This window comes from Apis florea, unplaced genomic scaffold (assembly GCF_048593485.1).
Source record: "Apis florea isolate Af1SG1 unplaced genomic scaffold, ASM4859348v1 contig_2350_pilon, whole genome shotgun sequence".
Lineage (NCBI taxonomy): Eukaryota > Metazoa > Arthropoda > Insecta > Hymenoptera > Apidae > Apis > Apis florea.
In genome coordinates this window covers 3,517,308-3,536,705 of record NW_028256565.1, presented here as the reverse complement: position 1 = coordinate 3,536,705, position 19,398 = coordinate 3,517,308, and the positions used below count along the sequence as shown (strand labels likewise).

At 34.9% G+C, this 19,398-nt stretch overlaps 1 protein-coding gene and 2 long non-coding RNA genes across 6 annotated transcripts in view; 2 read left to right on the top strand and 1 right to left on the bottom strand.

Annotated features, from left to right (window-relative positions):
- Positions 1 to 18,564, top strand: part of LOC147658115 (uncharacterized) — a 107,495-nt gene extending 88,931 nt beyond the window's left edge. Inside the window, exons 1-3 of one of the 2 annotated variants that reach the window (XR_015291092.1) lie at positions 14,321 to 14,530; positions 15,364 to 16,128; positions 18,304 to 18,564. This is a non-coding gene — a long non-coding RNA (uncharacterized LOC147658115). Of the gene's footprint in view, positions 1 to 14,320; positions 14,531 to 15,363; positions 16,129 to 18,303 lie in introns of those variants that run through there. The other variant, XR_015291091.1, reaches the window with a different exon arrangement.
- Positions 1 to 19,311, bottom strand: part of LOC147658114 (uncharacterized) — a 130,619-nt gene extending 111,308 nt beyond the window's left edge. For 2 of the 3 annotated variants that reach the window (XM_086904611.1, XM_086904613.1), the window contains exons 1-2: positions 18,753 to 19,311; positions 18,249 to 18,355 (exon numbers count right to left, since the gene is read on the bottom strand). The gene's annotated coding sequence lies outside the window, so the exon portion shown is untranslated. The remainder of the gene's footprint in view (positions 1 to 18,248; positions 18,356 to 18,752) is intronic. The other variant, XM_086904612.1, reaches the window with a different exon arrangement.
- On the top strand, positions 625 to 4,227 carry LOC147658116 (uncharacterized). Its single transcript, XR_015291093.1, has 3 exons — positions 625 to 1,928; positions 3,072 to 3,571; positions 3,667 to 4,227. It is a non-coding gene; the product is annotated as an uncharacterized LOC147658116 (long non-coding RNA).
- Positions 19,312 to 19,398: the final 87 nt, after the last annotated feature.

Below are 19,398 nucleotides of genomic sequence, written 5' to 3'. Positions count from 1 at the left end.
TCGAGTCGAAGAGAAAAACACCGTACGTTCAACGAAATGCAATTTACTTGGTAATGGATGGACATTATTTCTAAGTGATCGAGATCTAAATTTACTTTTATTTATCATTATCTAATTGGGATTAAATTGTATTCTATAATTATTATTATTATTATTCTCTAAAATTATCTTATCCATCCAATAGAATTTAAAAAAAAATAAATCGATCGAAACGTGCAAAAAGGTACGCTAAATATCGTGAAAAAGTGATCATCGTCAAAATTTTGTCCTTTAGGTGAAATAACGTGACGTAAAATTGAAGAACGATATTTTTAGCGATTAATTTATTTGCATTATTTCGTACTAATAAAAATTCCAACGAATAAAACGATTCAACCGCTCTGTTATAGAGAATGTGTCGGGAGGCGTTCTTTCTCCGTCATAATTCCACACCTTTAATATTTATGGCGCGCTGCATTTCCACATGGCGAATGCAGATTACAGGATTACACGCGATAATTTTTAGCGCGAGTCAACGATTCATCGAATTTCATCGAGATCGAAGAAGAATCGAGAGAATCGAGTTTCCGTGTATAATAAACGCAATCGTGCACCAAGATTTCACACACAATATTCACACACGACAACTGTTCGTTACAACTGGCGAGAAAAATTGAAATTTCACGGCCGCAGCATCGATCGAAATTGACACGAGTGAATATCCAATTGCGTTAAAAAAAAAAAAAAAAAAAATCTCAAGTATCTGCGAGAAAATTCACTCGTCGCAATAGAGAACTTGATTAATTGACAAAATTGATAGATCGGATTTCGAGATGTGTACAAGATACATAATAATTCTCCAACGATACTTCAACTTTATCCCCTTAAATCTTCTAATACGTATGAACGAGGATATACTTCGAGCCAAGATCTTATATGGAAAGACCTGTGCAAACAATTTACCGCAAAATAAAATGTGTGCTTAGGCAACGGTGGTTCTCCGTAGGTAAGAAGGAAACCTTCCAAGAATCATCTTAAGCATCGAGTCGCGTCCCTAACCTCGTTAACCATCGTTATCTCCTTCGAAACTCGTGATTACCATCGTTCCACGAAAGTTACTTTTTACCGCGTTGAAACGGCGGGCATCCATTCTGGAATAAACAGAGATCGTAAATTTTGCGTTTCGTTCGTGGAAGAAAGCCTAAAAGTTCGCTCGAAACAACTGCTTCCTCCGAAATCACTCCCCTACCCCCTAGAAACTTTTCTAACTACGCCTTGGACGATTTCTCACGCGTAGACGTGTAATAAGTGGAGAAGGTAAAGGAAAAATCTAGCGATGTGAAATTGAAAAAGGAAGCGTGGATTTCTATTCGTCTCTTTTTCGTCTTTATCGCAATATTATATTTGAGTCATAAAAAATAAAAAACATTCATGCAACAATTAAAAATCTCAACGAGAACAGAAATCTCATTCTCCAACTATATGTAAGAGAATAAACGGAAAAAGTAACTAGTAACGTTAGAGACTTTTTAACATAACCTAACCTAACTTTTCTTCGTCGAAAGATTTTCGTCTTTTCACGTACTCTGAGAAGTACTCTAACAAAGTGAAACACGCGTTGCGCGTAGATATAACTTAACCTAAAACCATGACGGATATACGAATGTGTACAAAATGTGTATTATATAGTCTCTAACAGTTCCAACCGAGCGAAGCTTATTGCCGTCGTTACACCGCATGAATACTGCATGCACAGTCACATCGCAGCTATCTTCTCGCTAACAGTGTCAGCTCCTTTCGAGTCCATTCACACTGGCTCGATTCATCGATATCGTCGAAAGGATTGGCAACCGCGGAACCATATTATCCAGAATCGATCAACCGATAGACGAGAGATAGAAGTGGATGGTAGAATCGATTAATCGATTAATTGGAAGAGAACTAGATAGGTTAGAACAATAGCAGTTAACGTTGCACGTGCTTTGAACGAGTTAAATGTTTTTGCTTGTGTTTTAAATCGTATTCGTGTACTAATATATTTACGTGTGGAATATATAAAATGATTCATTTAACCTCTATTGTTATTATATTATATTTATGTAGTTCTAAATATCGTAATATTTTTCTTTGGATATTTTGTAATATTATTTCTTGCATTATCTATAGATTTTTGCACATTTAAATTTTCCATGAAAGGATAAATATCCACAGTCTAGCGGTGATATTTGATTCTCTTTGTCAATATGTATCATTGATTAATTGAAAGAGAACTAGATAGGTTAGAACAATAGCAGTTAACGTTGCACGTGCTTTGAACGAGTTAAATGTTTTCGCTTGTGTTTTAAATCGTATTCGTGTACTAATATATTTACGTGTGGAATATATAAAATGATTCATTTAATTATTATTATTATTATATTATGCTTATGTAGTTTTAAATATCGTAATATTTTTCTTTGGATATTTTGTAATATTATTTCTTGCATTATCTATAGATTTTTGCACATTTAAATTTTCCATGAAAGGATAAATATCCACAGTCTAGCGGTGATATTTGATTCTCTTTGTCAATATGTATCATTGATTAATTGAAAGAGAACTAGATAGGTTAGAACAATAGCAGTTAACGTACGTGCACGTGCTTTGAACGAGTTAAATGTTTTCGCTTGTGTTTTAAATCGTATTCGTGTACTAATATATTTACGTGTGGAATATATAAAATGATTCATTTAACCTCTATTTTTGGCAAATCGTGTGTGATAAAGAAAGTTAAAAATTGCTGGTGTAGTTTTGTCCATTCTGAATATCATAATATTTTTCTTTGGATATTTTATAATATTTCTTGCATTATCTGTAGATTTTTCTACATTTAAATTTTCCATAAACGGATAAATGTGATGATATTTGATTCTCTTTGTCATCATTGCGATTGATTGAAATATGATGAAGTTAAGTATCACGATCAGCCATCGATAACCAAAATATAAAATACTAATTGCGTTAAATGGGAACGAAAAAAGGAGAAGAGAATTCGGAAAAATAGAGGAAATATCCACCGCGGTTTATTTTACTAGAATCATTTAAAATTTCAGGTTTCGCGACACGTTGTTCCGCAACGAGTGACGTTAATTGCCGCGCAGCTGGCAACCATTTTCGGTCCAGTTAATAAAATCCAGAGGAACGGTACAATGCAACGTTTCTCGTGGAGGGAGCTTATCAGTGGTTTCCCGTAGGCGTTTTAATCAGCCCATCTCAATGAAACTACTTCACAGTTTTCGAACCGGTCTCCGAACGAGGAAAGTGGAGTGGACACGTTTCAACAGGTATGCTACACGAATGATCGATGTAACGAAGAGGGATTACACATCGGATTTCTTAGCTAGGATTTGAGAAATGAAACTTGGAAACACGTAGGAACGAGCTAAACTCCCTTGTTTCAGGGAAACGAAACAAGAAGTCGTTTCTGGTCGACGAGCATATTGATTTAGGAGTAAATTGGTCGGTCTAAACAACAGGATGTGAAAGTTACGTGGAAACCAATTTGCGCATCTCAACTTCCTTTGTGAACCAAAACGTTCTCCCTCCTTTATAGGTTGGTCCACACTGAACACGACGTAGTAAAAAGTTATTATAATTACATAGAAAATATTAAAATACATTAATTATAGAATAAATTTATCTTTTCAGAGATACGACGAAGCCAGGTGGTTTTTTTTTTTTATTATTGGACTTTTATATATTTTTCAAAAATTCATGCATAAATATCACTCGACAATCGCTTAAATACAATTTCTCTCGCAAAATTGTCACTGCAATGGACGCTACATTTCGTCCTACGTGTACAGAAACAAATAAAAACGGATAGAATAGCTGCGTTATTATCCAGGTCGTTACAGGATGCTCGATAAAGACGGTATCCTTTCCACTGTGGATCGGCCACAAATGTCCTGATAAAGGCCACCACCATCGACTCGTGCGATCTTGCGCCGCTGTTACAGGAATGACAATCCAAGGGACGAGTTATCAGAGCCGCCGTCGACCAAAAATACGTTCCACCATTTTCGACTTTTTTTTTCGTCCATTTCGTTGTTTTATTGCGCCCGAGCTTGCGAGATCTGTTTCGTAAAAGACCAACGTAATTGATAACGAAAGTGCAAATTATCATTGTCGATTTATCTCTGTAAACCGTTGCCAGGAAAAATTCTTTCCACGAGAAATTTGGTATCGAATATATATCACTGACAATGAGCGACTTTTTATGCAAATTGATCGAAGGAAAATTGATTGAGAAGGCGATAACTCAGTATGAATGTAAGACGCGAGTAATCCGTTATAGAGGATTGGGAGGATTTCGAGGACTCGACGATCTGAGAAATTGAAGGATCTCGATTCGATTTTATATTATCGTGATGGTAGGTGTGAGCATGACGGAATATCTTTTATCCAGGCTTTAACACTTACGAAGTAAGTCGTTGACAAATATATAATTCTTAGGGGAAAATTGCATCGATTTGGAACAATTTTGTATTCAATATTTTCGAATTAAGATCATCGATTCGCATCTTCACAGGAGGAAAGAAACATTTCTACCAGATCAAAATCAAGATATTCGATTGTTTCCTTGTTTACCCTTTGCATTTCCAGCACAATGTTATTTTCGATTTAATTCTGTGCTGGCCTATAAGATGGAAACGGATGGAAATTTAAGGGCGCGGCATTTGCATTATTTAAATCGCAAGAAGGATATCCGGCCCGCGTTTCGCCATTTCTTCTCCAAAGATAGAAACGTCGGTGGAAAACGTCGTTAAAATCGTCCATGTTAAATAAACCGGGATTAAGTAGGGCGAGGAAACTCGAATCCTCGAACACGTTCGTCGAACTTGATGCGCCAAGTTTAATCGATAAACTTGGAGGGGAGCAGCCTTTTCATCCAGCTTAAACCGAGCTTAAAAATCGAATATTCAAATTTCTTTCTTAATTCTTCGCAGCATCACACTGATTCGTCGTCGTAAATATCAACAATTTTCGTTCATAATAATTCTAGTAATTCTCTCTGGCAAACGTTCCATATCGTGAAGAATCTTAATTTTATGAATATCGACGAGGTTAAGGTTAATAAATAAGGTGAGTTTCGAAGTTTCGAGACGGTTTTGGCGCTGTTTGCAAATCCTGTTGTCGCCACGTGAAATCGAGGCTCATCAATCTGGGCCGTCGGCTTAAATATTTCCACCTGTTTCGAATATATCCACTTAAAATGCGGAATGAAAACGGTGCGCGTTTCGAGCGTTGTTAATCTTCGTTTGTGCCGCCATTTACATCCGCCATGCCGCGATCAAGAATGATTCAAGAACGTAATTATATCGGTTAAATTAAACCGGTTTTCGAACAGTGAAAAATCTCTCTTTTTTTTTTTTTTTCTTTTGTTTATGAAGAATAGATTAAAGAAAGGAAGAGAACTGTTTTTAATTTTGAAGAATTTTAATTTTAATTCCTTCCAACTTTGCCGAAGTTTGCTTGACCTTCAAAATTGTAGATTTACTTTTCCGAAATTTTAATCAAGATGTTTATATATATTCTTCTCGAGATTGCGAAATCGCAGAAAACTTGAATGTCGACACGAATTCAAGAAAATTGAAAATTTCTTGGAATTCAGCGAAAAAAAGGGGGAGCCAATTTACGACAGACAACTTTCGAGAGAATTCAAAAATTTGAAAGCGTGTTTAAAATTTTCAATATCAGGATTCCTCGACCTTTGGTCCCCAACATGGAGAAAAATTTAAGAAAGAAGAATTTGTCAGAATGACCTCGCCAATCATTTTTATTCCACTTTTTCGATATTCCGATCCCCCTTAAGTGTACGATAAACGATCCTCTTTATGTACGTGTCATCGAGATAACGTCGTTTCAACAAAAGAACGTATCCCGAACGAGGCGCAGCGCGAAAATGTCTCGAGGGATCTCGCACAGTTGGGTCGACACGTGGCAGTGGATTTCATTCAGCTCGAAGCTAGAAGTAGCTTTAATATTATTAACGCGCTTGGATCCGCCTCGTCTTCGACGGCGGCGGCCATCTTTGCCTCCGGTTATACATTTAAACAGCGTTACAGAACAAACTTGATACAGCGTAAATATTACAGTTGAGTTATCAACTGTTCACCCTTTTAATTCGGTCAAGATATTATAATTATTAATATCATTGATATTATTTAGAAAGGGAAATATTTCCATCATATTCTTCGAGATCTTAGAGTCTCTTAGTAGAGATTGTTTTTCAATTAGAATTATTTGGATTAAGATAGAAAAAGTTTATCGCTTCGTTGAAAAAAATTCTAGTTTTTAAAATAATTGAGAAAAAATTTATAAATGAAAATTGATATGATTCGCGTGGTTAAAATTACAAAATGTAGGCTCGAATTGAAGGATCTTCATTCGTTTCGACTCGATCGGAGAGAGAAGGGTTACAGGGTTGCCTCTCGAAATCGGGAATAGTCGGCGACGTTTAATTATCGTCTTCGTGCAACGGTCGTACAATTATGCTGCACGTGCTTGCACGGGAACGTTTACTTGCTTTATTGCGTAAACAGATCGTGATAATTGGTTGGGATGACAGGCGTGTCACGGCCCAACGAGCATTCGATCCATCCTCTCCTCTTCTAGGAGAAATTAAACGATTTCACAATTCTTGCAACGGTTCTTCGAGGATAAAATTTGATAGTAAAATTCTGTTATATGCAATATTTTCCTTGCTTCGAATTATTAAATCGTTAAAATTATGTAATAAATGTTTATTAATCCACGATAGAAGATACTTAAGTTCAAAAAAATTTACGTTTAATAATATTTGATATAAATATAAATTCAACTCAAATAAATTAAATTTTCAAGATCCAAAATTGACTCGAAATAAATTTCTTAATTGAAAACGTAGTAAGTTTCAAAAAGTAAGTGTGCGTAAGAAAATAAAGAATAAAGATTCGTAATTCAAAAAATTAAGAATTCAATTCCAATCTTATCCAAACGAAATGCAAATATCGATCGATCCAACAGGGCTTCGACGCGACATTCAACGTCGAAACTCTCCACTCTCTTCCACTCGATACGAAAGACAAAGACAAACGCCACTCCAAGCCACTCGTATCATTCGAATATTTATTTCGAGGGAGAACGCGTTAACCAATCGTGGAAATCGAGAGACAGAAAGAGAGAAAAAGAGAGAGAGAGAAATATAAATAAAAAAAAATAAAAAAAAAATAACGCGTCGCGTGCGAAACAATCGGCTCGTTTCGAATTCCTGGCGTTTTCTCCCGAATTCCCGCGGGAATCCTCGACGATACACACTTGCCTGCCTCTTCGACAAAACATCACCTCCCCTCTCCTTCCTTTTCCAACCTTCTTCATCCGAGAGAACGAGAGAGAGAGACAGACAGACAGACAGAGAAAGAGAGGAGAGAGAGACAGACAGAGAAAGAGAGGAGAGAGAGAGAGATAGACAGACAGAGAAAGAGAGAGACAGAGAGGAGAGAAGAGAAAGAGAAAGGAGAGAGAGAGAGAGGAGAGACACGGTTCGTCGCAATTACGAGCGACTTTAGCGCGAATTTTTATTTTTATTTTTTTTTTCATCTCCAAAAGAAGAATTATTGGAGGGGAGGGGAGAGAGGGTCGGAAACGAAATTGTGGAAAATTGTGGGGAATTGAATTATGATATATAATACGTCGTGGATCTGGTAGTCGATGTTTATTCGTTTTCGCGATTATTAAAGAGAGAGGGGTGGGGGGGATTGATGGAGGTGTTGCTCGATGAGGTGGAAAATTATCGGAGGAGGAATTGTGAAACGTTGTTAGAATGGAAAATGGGATTGACGGAAATGAAAGGGTGAGACATTTCGTCGAGATGAAATAAAATCGGTAAAAATCGGGACGGTTTGACGGATTGGTGGTTCGATTGGATCGTGAAATGTTTAAAATATATATATATATATATATCTGGTGGAATTGAAAAGTGAGGAGGGGTAATTTGTTGTCGAGGCGAAGATAAAGTATTTGTATCGACAAGAGTTAAGAGTTTAAGGAAAATTTATAGAATTGTAAATATAAAAATTCATTCACTCGAGAGGTGAAATTTTGAGTAGAAATTAAGTTGGAAAATGGATTCTTAATTATCTTCTCTAAGTATCTGCAGAAGCAGAACTAGAGAAGTTACATTCGATTTCTTAACATCCTTACATAAATGATTCTGGGATCTCGATTCGAGGGATTGTAAAATGTTTAAAATATCCGGAATTGAAAACTGGGGAGAAATAATTGGTCGAGGTGAAAGTAAAGTAAATTGTATCAGCAACAGTTGAAAGACAAAGTTCAAGGAAAATTTATAGTATTATAAAAATTCATTTACTCGAGAGATGAAATTTTGAGTAGAAATTAAGTTGGAAAATGGAATCGCCAGATTCTTAATTATCTTCTCTTAGTATCTGCAGAAGCAAAACTAGAGCAAAATTACGTTCGATTTCCTTACAATCTTTATATAAATAATTCTCGATCGAAACAAAACAAAACAGATACGTGAAATCGAGGGAAATGTTTAAAATATCCGATAGAATTGAAAACCGAGGAGGGATAATTCATCGAGATTAAAATAAAATATTTGAAAAATTGTATTAAAATGTAAAGCTGGAAAATATATAGAATTATAAATATAAAAATAATGTATCTGCAGTAGGGAAAAAGAGATAAATAATCTTCGATCTCGATCGACGAAAATTGCAAACAAAACACGAAAAATTCTATCTTTTCCCTCCGCCTAAAATCTTTCTTCCTATATGTTTAATTATTTAAACATTGCGTCCAGAACTTGAGAGAATCTTCTTCCCCATCTATTTTATTAAACCTCAAGAATTAAAGGGATTCTCGCGATCAACGTTCACTTTTTCGAACATTTTCGAACGGTGAAAAAAATATGAAAGTAGCGAGCGAGGGGAGAATGAAAATATCCGATTCGAGCGGTTTTCCCCGTGGAATCACGGCCGTTTCGAACAACGATCGAAGCTGATCGAGCAATAAAGAAAGGGTGTGTGGGTAAATCGATGGATGGAAAAAAATGGCGTTACTTGTATCCAGTTTGCGGCCTCCTTTTTCCAGGAGAAAAAAAAAAAAAGAGGAAGAGAGAAAATTCCAACGATCCGTTTGTCTCAGCCAATTGATTTAGCCTCGGATTCGGCATTTTCCCGAATCAAGACACGCGATCTTTCTGTTTCTTAATTGGAGAAAGAGAAGGAGGAGGAAGAAAGAAGGAATTGGAAGCGAATTATTGACCAGAAAGATTTTACCAGAAAGACCTGAAGTCAATTTTACAAATTCGGATTTAAATCGTGTGGACAGAAAACGTGGACAGAAGAAAAGTGAAGAAGAGTCCCTTTCGAAGTGTTTTCGAATTTATGACAGTTTTAAAACAATTTTACATCGAATAAATGGAAATACGAAATATCATCGAGCGAGGAACAGAAGAGGAGAGCAATAAGCTTCATTTTGTTGATGAATATGGAATCCTGGATTGCTTGAGCTGAAGAAAATTCTCAAATTAAATATTTGCGCAAAATTATAATTATAATTCGAGGCCAATTTCAAACAAATCGAATTCTTTATTGTTGAACTTTGGGATTAGAAATTGTTCGATTCTCAATTTTCAAAAAAAAAAAAAAAAAAAGAAAAAAAAACCGTTTCGATTACGAAATAAACTTCGAGATTAGAAATTATTTATTCGATTCTCAATTTTCAAAAAAAAAAAAAATCGTTTCGATTGTACGAAATAAACTCGACCGATTTATCGAAAATATAGGGACGGAGGGATGGGCATAAAAACAGTGGGACAGTTTTTTGCCCGTTTCGAGATAAGCGGTATCAAACCCCGCATAAACGGACCTTTCAAACGGTGCTCCACATTTTCCATGGAGCGGAGATACGCCTCTGCCGGTTTCACCGTGTCGAGGGGGGGCCCGAAAATTGCCCCGGTTATCTGTTACATCGATTTAAACGAGACGGTCGAGCGTAATATCCTAATCTCGAATATTCGGCGCTTGTTGTTACCGGAATATACAAAGTTATACACGGTAATATCGCCCCTTTGCCTTCCTGTGTAACGTGAAATACGCAACATTTTTACATGCATCACACGTTGGGTTTATAAATATATTTGATCGTTTAATTATCTTCTTCACTTTCGAGATGGATCTAAATTTTCTTCTCGAAGAAAATATTCGTTACAATTCGCCTGTTAAACTTGATTGCTTATGGATTGCGAATGCTTTTTCTTATGGAAAATATTGAAAATGAAAATCTCGATTTAAATTCTACCTCTTTGAACGTTCGTAGTTTAGTTTCTTATGTTTTATTTATTATGAAGTATATGTATCCAGTGATAGGCAAAATTTAATAGTTGAAGTTATTTTTATTTTACGAATAAAATTATCTCGATAAATTTATTGTTCAACACGTGATAATAATAACATAATAATGACGGCCGAGATTATTATATATAGGGAAACGGATTGTAATAGCTACGAATAAATGTTATTCGAGCGTTTTGATTTAAGTAATTAACGTGCAAATAACGTTCCTTCTCCTTTTCTTCTTACTTCATAACTTCTGACCGAGTTCGAATTACTTCTCGCGCGTGGCGCCATCTGAAACAGCGTTCTTTCGTTTTCAAGAAGAGTCGCGAGGAGCGCTCCAAGCGCTTTTTTCCAGTCCTGTGCGACGATTTCGAGCAATATGGCGCGCGAGAAGCGCGCGGAAATCAGCTGTTGAAAAGAACGTTGTATATAAAAAGTGTAACAAAGATTTGGAAGATGGAAAATCCGACCCAGACGCGAGAAGAATCGGCAGAAAGATTGGGAGATTTATGTAACAAAGAAGAAAAAGAAGAACTTATTGCATACCTAATACTTGAAGTTTAACTTTACTCGAGATCAACTTTTTCAATTTCCAACTCTATATCCAATCAAATCAAATTGTTCGAAATTGTTACCGATTTTCCAAAATTTTCATTTATAGATCTAGCGCTGAAATTTTATTTCAACGAGCGTAATGAATAATTCCATCTAAAAAAAAAAAAAAAAAAAAAAAAAAATGGATCAACGATTTATTCGCGATAATTTGTAAATTACGCCACTTATTTTTATTCATTTTCATTTGGGCAACGAGACATGTGGCCATCCGTGTTCCATCCGTTAATTTACAAGTCAAATAAATCGCACGAGCCATTTCCAGCCTGATACGATCCCGTTCAATTTGCGAAAGAAGATGAAAAAAATAAACAAACATCTCGATATCGATGAAAAGGCGATACCTTTACTCGTTTTTTTTTTTTTTTTTGCACAACACGAACGGATCGGGCAAAATTTGAATTTTAAAATTCCGAAGATGAAGGGCGGCGAATGTGGAACGCGGAATATTAAAAATGGAGCATCAATGGCCGGCTCTTTTGTCGGTCAAAGGGGAACAAATGAGAATTGGAGGATGCGGGAAAAAGGAGATGGAGAAGAAAGGAGGGGGATGAGAAGGCTGTTCAAGAAACGCAATATTTCGTCGCGTTCCCCCTGTTTTTCTCCTCTTTGTTTTCGTTTCCACGGGGAAATTAGGCGGCTAACGATACAGTTATTATAGCAGCATCGTGTAGCATTAGAATAAATTTTAACGCTATTGCTAGCATTTCGAGCAACCCAAAAATTCCCCAATCTGCTTAACTCTCTGTTTTAAGCAATGTTTATTATATAATATTTTATATTTAATATAATATCTTGAATAAATAATTTCAAATAACGGAGGGGACGATCTAAAGTGAAAGATCGAAACTTTCGAATTAATTTCGAAACTTCTTATCTTAATCTTCTACTCGCACATAAGGAGGGAGAAAAACTCTGGATGATCATATTAATTTCAACAATTCTCGAGTCCAAAAATCCTGTTTAATCCTCTTCTTTAAATTGCCATTTCTTGCCATTGTCATACAGGAAAGAAAGTAAGAAAAAGAATAAGAGGTCGAAAAATTATATTATCGATCGTAAGGAAAAACTTGTGAACCGGTTTCTCTAATCCTCTCCTTTAAATGCCATTCTCCCGGAGGAAAACGATCGAAAGACAAGAGGAAAGCCAAGATCCATTACAAAGATTAGAAGAAACCTTTTAATCACATCCCTCGAAAAGAAATGGCAAGAAACGATGCTTTCGCCGATCCATGGAGGAAAAGAAAAAATACCTCGAAAATTGTTCGTTCGATTCGATTAAACTTTCTCTCTTTTCCTGAAAAGGATATGTCGAAAATCGAATTACGATCGAATCTCTGCTTTTTGCTCTCCATTGGAGAAATCACGCGAATGCTTCTTGGATTTATTCTTCTTCTTCCTTTTCTTCTTCTTCTTCTTCTTCTTCTCGATCCAACCTATCTCTTCGCGTGACGAGTACTTCCGGTTTCCATCGGGAAAGAATTGGGCCATCGACGAGCAAATTTGACCGTCAAACGATTTCGAACGTCGCCACGACACGTGTTACAGACACTTTTCCTCGAAATTCTCTTCGAGGAAATTTTGGGGGGAGGTTGGACGATTTCGAAGGAGTAACGAGGTTAAGTCGGAAGAAGACGAGAGCCGAGAATAAGTCGTTCGAGGTTGGAAAGAGGAATTACGTAGAACGAAGGTGAAGCTTTGCTGGTTTAATAAGAGGGGTTAAAGGAATAAGGAAGAAGCAGAAATTAAAGGGATGAGATAAGAGAAGCCAAGGCAATTTCGATTCTGGTATCTTGGTTATTTCGTTTTCTGAACTTACGACGAAGAAGGAAGATTAAATAAATATTAATTTTATTTTAATATCGATTTCCTCTGAAGATTCGATAATAATTAATTAAAAAAAAAAAAAGGAAAGAGAGATGGAAGAATAATCGTGTCAAAGATTTGACTGAAAATATTCCTCAATTAACATCTTTTTTTTTTCCATTTCAATATTACAAAATGGAAATTCTCATCGCGTTGATTCTCGTTTATGCGAATCTTCTTTCCCTCGTCACGATTTGTACATTTTAACACTCGTCAGTTTGTGCGCCTAACAAATTCGCAAGACGATTCCATTAAGACCAAAAATGCCAAAGATAATTTTCCTTCTTTTTAAAATTTTTATTTCAAGTTAAGTTCCAAGTTGGATAAAAGAAAAATAATTTCTACAATGTCTCGTCACTCAGTTTTATCACGAAGATCAAAAGAATAGTCGCTCGATTAATTCTTTTACTACGAGTTCATATGGAATATCCTTTGATCGAGATTTCCATTAAAAAAAAAAAAAAAATAGGCTGGACTTATATAGATCAATAAATTTCAGTTTTACGACTCGAGGAATTAAATTACAAATTGTTTTAAGCGGAGAAAAAAAAAACAACAATTTAAAAACGCTCGTCTCAAACGGGATTCATTCTTAACAACAGTAGCTCGTAAATACGTAAAATATTGCAGACAGGTTTTTGCTTTCATGGCCATGTTAAATCATGTCGTGGTCAGAAGTGGAATAAAATGGCCACAATCGGACGGAAGTAATATAAGTCGTTATTTTAGTCGAGCGAGTATCAACAAGTTTTATTACAAATAAAACAAGTCAATTCTCGTCGAGGAGGAATAAGACGAAATTTTAATAAAACGTTCGAAGAATCAAATATCGATTATCCATCGAATGGATCTTATGCACGTTGTGCACATTTTATATCCATATAAATTGAAAGCTCGAGCAAAACGATCGATAAAAAAAAAAAAGAAAAATCCATAAATATTCGATCATCTCCACGGATGAAAATTTTTTTGTCGCGAAAATGGAAGAAACACGGGCGTGGCTTGCTCCAGTAGAGAAAGTAAAGGTGGAGCAATTTCCGTTCGCACGAGTCGCATAAATAAAGAAGAGTCGCGCAATTTCCTGGCCGCCATAACGAGAATATGATTGTTCGCTTTATAGCGCCACGCCGCGGCGTTTCGACTACACTTCTCCTCCTCCTCGAAGAAAGAGGCGAGAAAAAGGCACGTCGCTCGTAAAAAGCAACGTTTCAACTATAAATTGGTCGTCTTAGAGAATGGGTAAGAACGCAATCGTATCGAGCGAGTAAATTTGAAACTTTATTCTCTGGAGAATCGAAGCTCGATAATAGACGTGTCGATGATATTGCGATGTGTCGACGTGTTCGATTTCCGTGTGCGGGAATTTTAATGGAATTCCGAGGATTGTATGAAACGGGGATTAAAACGAGGAATATTCGTTCGGTGGCGAGGCTATCCGATTGTTACGCTCGATTAAAATCCAAAGCCGCGTTAGGGCTGCTTACCGCGAGAGGCGCTACGATCGAATTGTTGAAATTTGTCTGAAATCCGTTTACGATTCCAACTTGAGAAAACTATGCTCGCTCGAAAATTAATTTTCAACGGATGAAACGTTTGCAAGATGAGAATGAGCTTACCTACCTGTTTCCGATCTTCGTTATTATCAAAAATTCAATCAAGATATAATAAACTCTTTTAATCGTATATAGGTTAGAAATTTTCATTCCCATAACAAATTCATTGCGGATCCATAGTGTAAATTGATTGACCGCTAGCACGGTCGGCTCAGGCTATCTTTTAATCGAGTTAAACAACGCATTACGAATTTACGAGGAATGTGGACGAGACGAGAATTGCATGTTGCAATACTTATTATACAATCGTGTTTCAAATTTCAAACTATCGTCCCACAGATTGTTCCACGCGTTGTTACACCGATTGACCATGAAACAAATACATTAGAAGCATTGATTTTATAGCTTAATCAAGATATATACGAGTTTATCTGACCTGTCTGACGTTATTACGTCTCTACTCTACTACGTCGATTCAGTCACGAACGCGTTTCCCTCGTTCAATCCGATATGCTTGCATTTCACTCTGCTTAACTACGCCGTGTCTCGGTGGTTTGGCTAAGCTTATACCGTTTCTGCTAATGAATACAAATATCAACACTTTGGCTTCGAGTCACGGAATCGAGTACGAATTTTACAATTGTTTTTATTAAGAAAGACAGAATGTTCCTTTTAATTTCGTCACAATAAAATAAATTTTTTTTCTTTCAAATTCAATAATATTCCTTCACACGATTTTTTTTTTCTATTCTATTTTATCAAAATTCCACTTCCAAAACTATTCTATTTCCTCACCATATACGTTATATATCTCGCTGAAACGAAATTAATTTCGGAAAGTGTCGTTAACACGTGAAAGAACTTTTAACCGTTCCCAGTTTCGGGTATATCCTCTTTAAAGCAAGCAACTGGTCCGTTTAATCACGAATCGCCGTGATTTGCGTTTAACACTTGTCTATTTGTCATAGGGGCAAGCATTCGTGACGAGGCGATTGCTCGACCGCGTTGATTTCACGCGCCACTGCCAAAGCAAATTTCCCGAATCCAATATTTCCGTATGGTTTCTGTACAATTCACCGGAATAACGCATGGATAATGAAGCTTATGCCCCGCCGCTAGGATAATCAATTTCGACGTAGCCAGCCATCTTTCTTTGACCATGGACCATCGTTTAATCAAGCTTCGCCGATTTAGACGGAAACAGAATTCGTTTGTCTTTGAGGCTTTAATTGTCCAATGCACAACAATGCTACGACAATTGTTTAACGAGGTTATATCGTGTCATCGGCTCGAATATCGAAGAAATTCATTAACGACAAAAAATCTTGATCCAAAGTAATTCAAAGCACGGTTAATTCAAAAAAGTGATGTAACTTTATCTCACCTTTCGAAGCGAAGAAAACTAAGAAAATAATCTGCCTCTATAAATGAAAAAAGGATTCAGTTGGGGAATAGTGATACTTTTAAACAGCACGTTATCGTTTTCAATTTAAAAAATCGCGAAGAGTGGAAAAACGGTACAAGAGGGAAATAAAAATTTACAAGAGGACCGCGGCATTTTGCCAGGGAATGCCCACAAATCAACGTCGACTTTACATTTTAAACAGTTTTCGTGGTAACTACCCACGAACTTGACTGGGAAATTCCTACGTTAGCCAGCCATCAGGATCTCCTAGGATGTCGTGGACTGTTCCTGACGGGAAAACTAATCCGACAAGCTTGAAATATAGTAGGTAAGTAACCATAGTGAAAATTGCGGCTGGTTTCCTCTGTGTAATTGAATCCATGCCTCGTTAAACTTTTGGAATTTCCTTTACTTTTAATTCCTTGCTCGTTCATCTATTTCAATAGATTGTTTCGAAATGAACATTTTATGAGAGATCAGCATTATCTATTCGTGTACTTTGTGATATAATATTTAGGAAATGATGAAAATATAGGTTAGTTATTTGTTCAAAATTAAGTAACCTGTTCTATTCTTTTAAAAATAAATTTGGACGATAACGAGAATTCGCAATAATTATTTCATATTTTTCTCGAGATTGCAAATCTCTTAAATAGAGAAACGCTGAAGCTGAATCAAAAATAACCTAAAAAACGAAGCAGAGTTAAATATATTCGCTATGTTTACCAGTCATAAATATTATTCTTTTAATCAATTCTCATAATCTTTCTATCTATATTTTAAAAAAAAAATTTAATTACTAAACTTTCAAAATTTTCAAACAACTATAAAATAAAGTTCAATAGAATTCGAACGAAAAATCTTCGACAGATGTCAATAACATGAATATTTTACCTCGTGTCACTCTGCAAAAATTGTGCAAAGAAATGGCGTAAACGTTTATCACAGATTATGGCAAATAGATATCAAACAATGATAATTGCTCAGCTCGTGCTTTTCAGGAAAACCACGCGAACACGCCATTTCCAGGCGTATCGCGATATTTTCGAAAGAATGGGATCGTCGTTTAATTAACCTGTCAGAATACAATCTCTCGAGTGGGACACTCTCGAATGCATTCGTTTCGCGAGAATTATTACGTTCCATGTATAATTCGAGTCGGAATCTTAAATCGAATCGTTTCTTCTGTCGAAATCGAACTTTTCACATTTCGAAAATCCACGAAACATCGAAGGCAAGTAAGATTTCCACGAACGAATTAAATTAAATCCTGGGGCATGAAGAAAGCAAACTTCGTTATCGGAATGTTTTATTTAAATATCATGATGTTGAAATGAAATGAAATTTAAACAAACCGAATATCTTAATTGTAAAACATCTCGTGTCGTTATCGTTTTAAAAAAAAAGCGGGAAAATTTAAATTATTTCTTTTGTCTATGAATAAATAAAAAAGAAAGAAAAAAAGAGAGAAAAAGAATTCGAGATAAATTAAAAACGAAACATGTAAGAGAATCATGTGGAACATGTAGATTTATCGAATATTTCACACAGTGGCCTGCGTGAATAAAAAAAAAAATTGAAATTCGATAAGAAATTTCAATATTTAGTTTCAACAAAGAACGTTCACCGAAAATAAACAGAGGTAAAACGAAGCGAATGGAATAAAATAATATCGAATGTATTTTAATGCTTGTTCAACGATATTAAGACAAATTTTCCAGAGATAATTTTTTTAATTTCTACGGTAAAATGTTAATGGAACAGTTAGTCGGATATGTTAATGGGTAAAGAGAGATTTGAGCCGCAATAAACGCAACTCGGGGTAATCGAGTTTCTGGTTTTCCATACTCGAACTTGTCTACTTCGTTATAACGACATAATTACAGTGAATCACACTTACTATACACAAGGATAGAGGCTTGCAGAATTTTCAAATTAGCCTACGCTTTACCGACATAATCCGATTATCGAATAGTTACAGCTCGCTTCCTACAATGTATATATCCCTACAATCTCGTTCCTGTGAATATCACATTACACTGCAATCGACTAGGTTATGCGCTACATTTTATATGCTGCATTAATAACGCTTCTCTATAACGCAAAGAAGCAGTTTCATAGTTATTTCTCGAAATAATTAGAGAATCGTTTATTTCGATAATTTTATCATCGATTAAAGTAGAATGGTTTAGAAGTCTGAAGTGAGCTACAAACTACATGCTAAAAATGCAACTTCAAGTTCTTCGGAGAACGTTTCTTTTCTATGTTCATTAATTCTTATTTTGAACTCTTGGAAATTTAATTATTATATTTTCCGTTCTATTATAATACAAATGTTGATATTGTAAGATTATTCTGAATAAAATATATCCAAACACGAAATAAATCGAACTATTTTTTAAACGATAATTAGTTAATAAATGTGACATGTAAAAAATTATGACTTACAAAATGAAACGTCGATGTTCCTTTTCATTCTTTTCCATTATTTGTCTGTTGACAGATTCAATTGAACGTGAATCAACTGATGAAGGGCATGGAAAACGCGTTGATATCTGAAAATACAAATCGAAAGAAATTGAATAAATCTACTAACAAAGTAAAAATCTAATCAATTTCTCAAATAATTAATTATATTATTGTATAATTTATATTAGTAATATTAAATGTGCAAATATTAAATTGTATAAAAATTATATAAAAAATAATGATTATCTTCGATTATTAATATCATAGTAATAAAAAAAATTATAAATTGCAATAATTAAATTTATATTCTTTTTAAAGCTATTAATACAATATTACATATTAATTTTAATATTTATTTATTATATAATAATGACGAAAAAAAGAAATTAACGTTTAATTCCATTGTCTAATAAATTATTGTCTAATAACAATATCTAATAACTAAATATATATTATATAAACGAGATTGTAAAAAAATCGTACCAAGAAAAATGGAGATTTATAATTGAGATCAAACATCTCGAACGGGATGAGACACGTCTTGCACCGTCTATGATTTTCAACAATAAAATGATCATCATATGTACCGGTATACAAAGTAATATTCCATTTCCTATTGGCTAAACACATATACACCGGTTTTTTTAAACAGTTTTTCTATTGGTTAGAATCATATTCACCGGTTCGTCAAGCAATTTTCCTATTGGTTAAAGCGTTGCGGTTTTTTCTACAAAATCGCGAAAATAAATGTTAGTAAGATTTTCTAGCTTGATAAATTATAATATATTTATAATCGTATACATTTTAATTTTTTATTTACATGTAAATATTTATGAATTTGATTGTCAATTTTGTATTCTCAATATATTTTTAAATATTATATTTATGGAGATCGAAACACCATCTAACGACAGTAGATGTAATTAACCATCAACTAGTAAAATCAAAAAATTCAAATTTCTCAACTTCTGGGCTAAATTTCTTCTAAATTTCTGAAAGTTCAAATTAAAGATAAGTCTCTAAAAAATAATTTGAAATTAGTTTTTTCTAATTTTAATCAATTATATTATATAAAAAATTATATGATATAATTGATACTGTTATATATAAATATCGTACAATTTTTTCA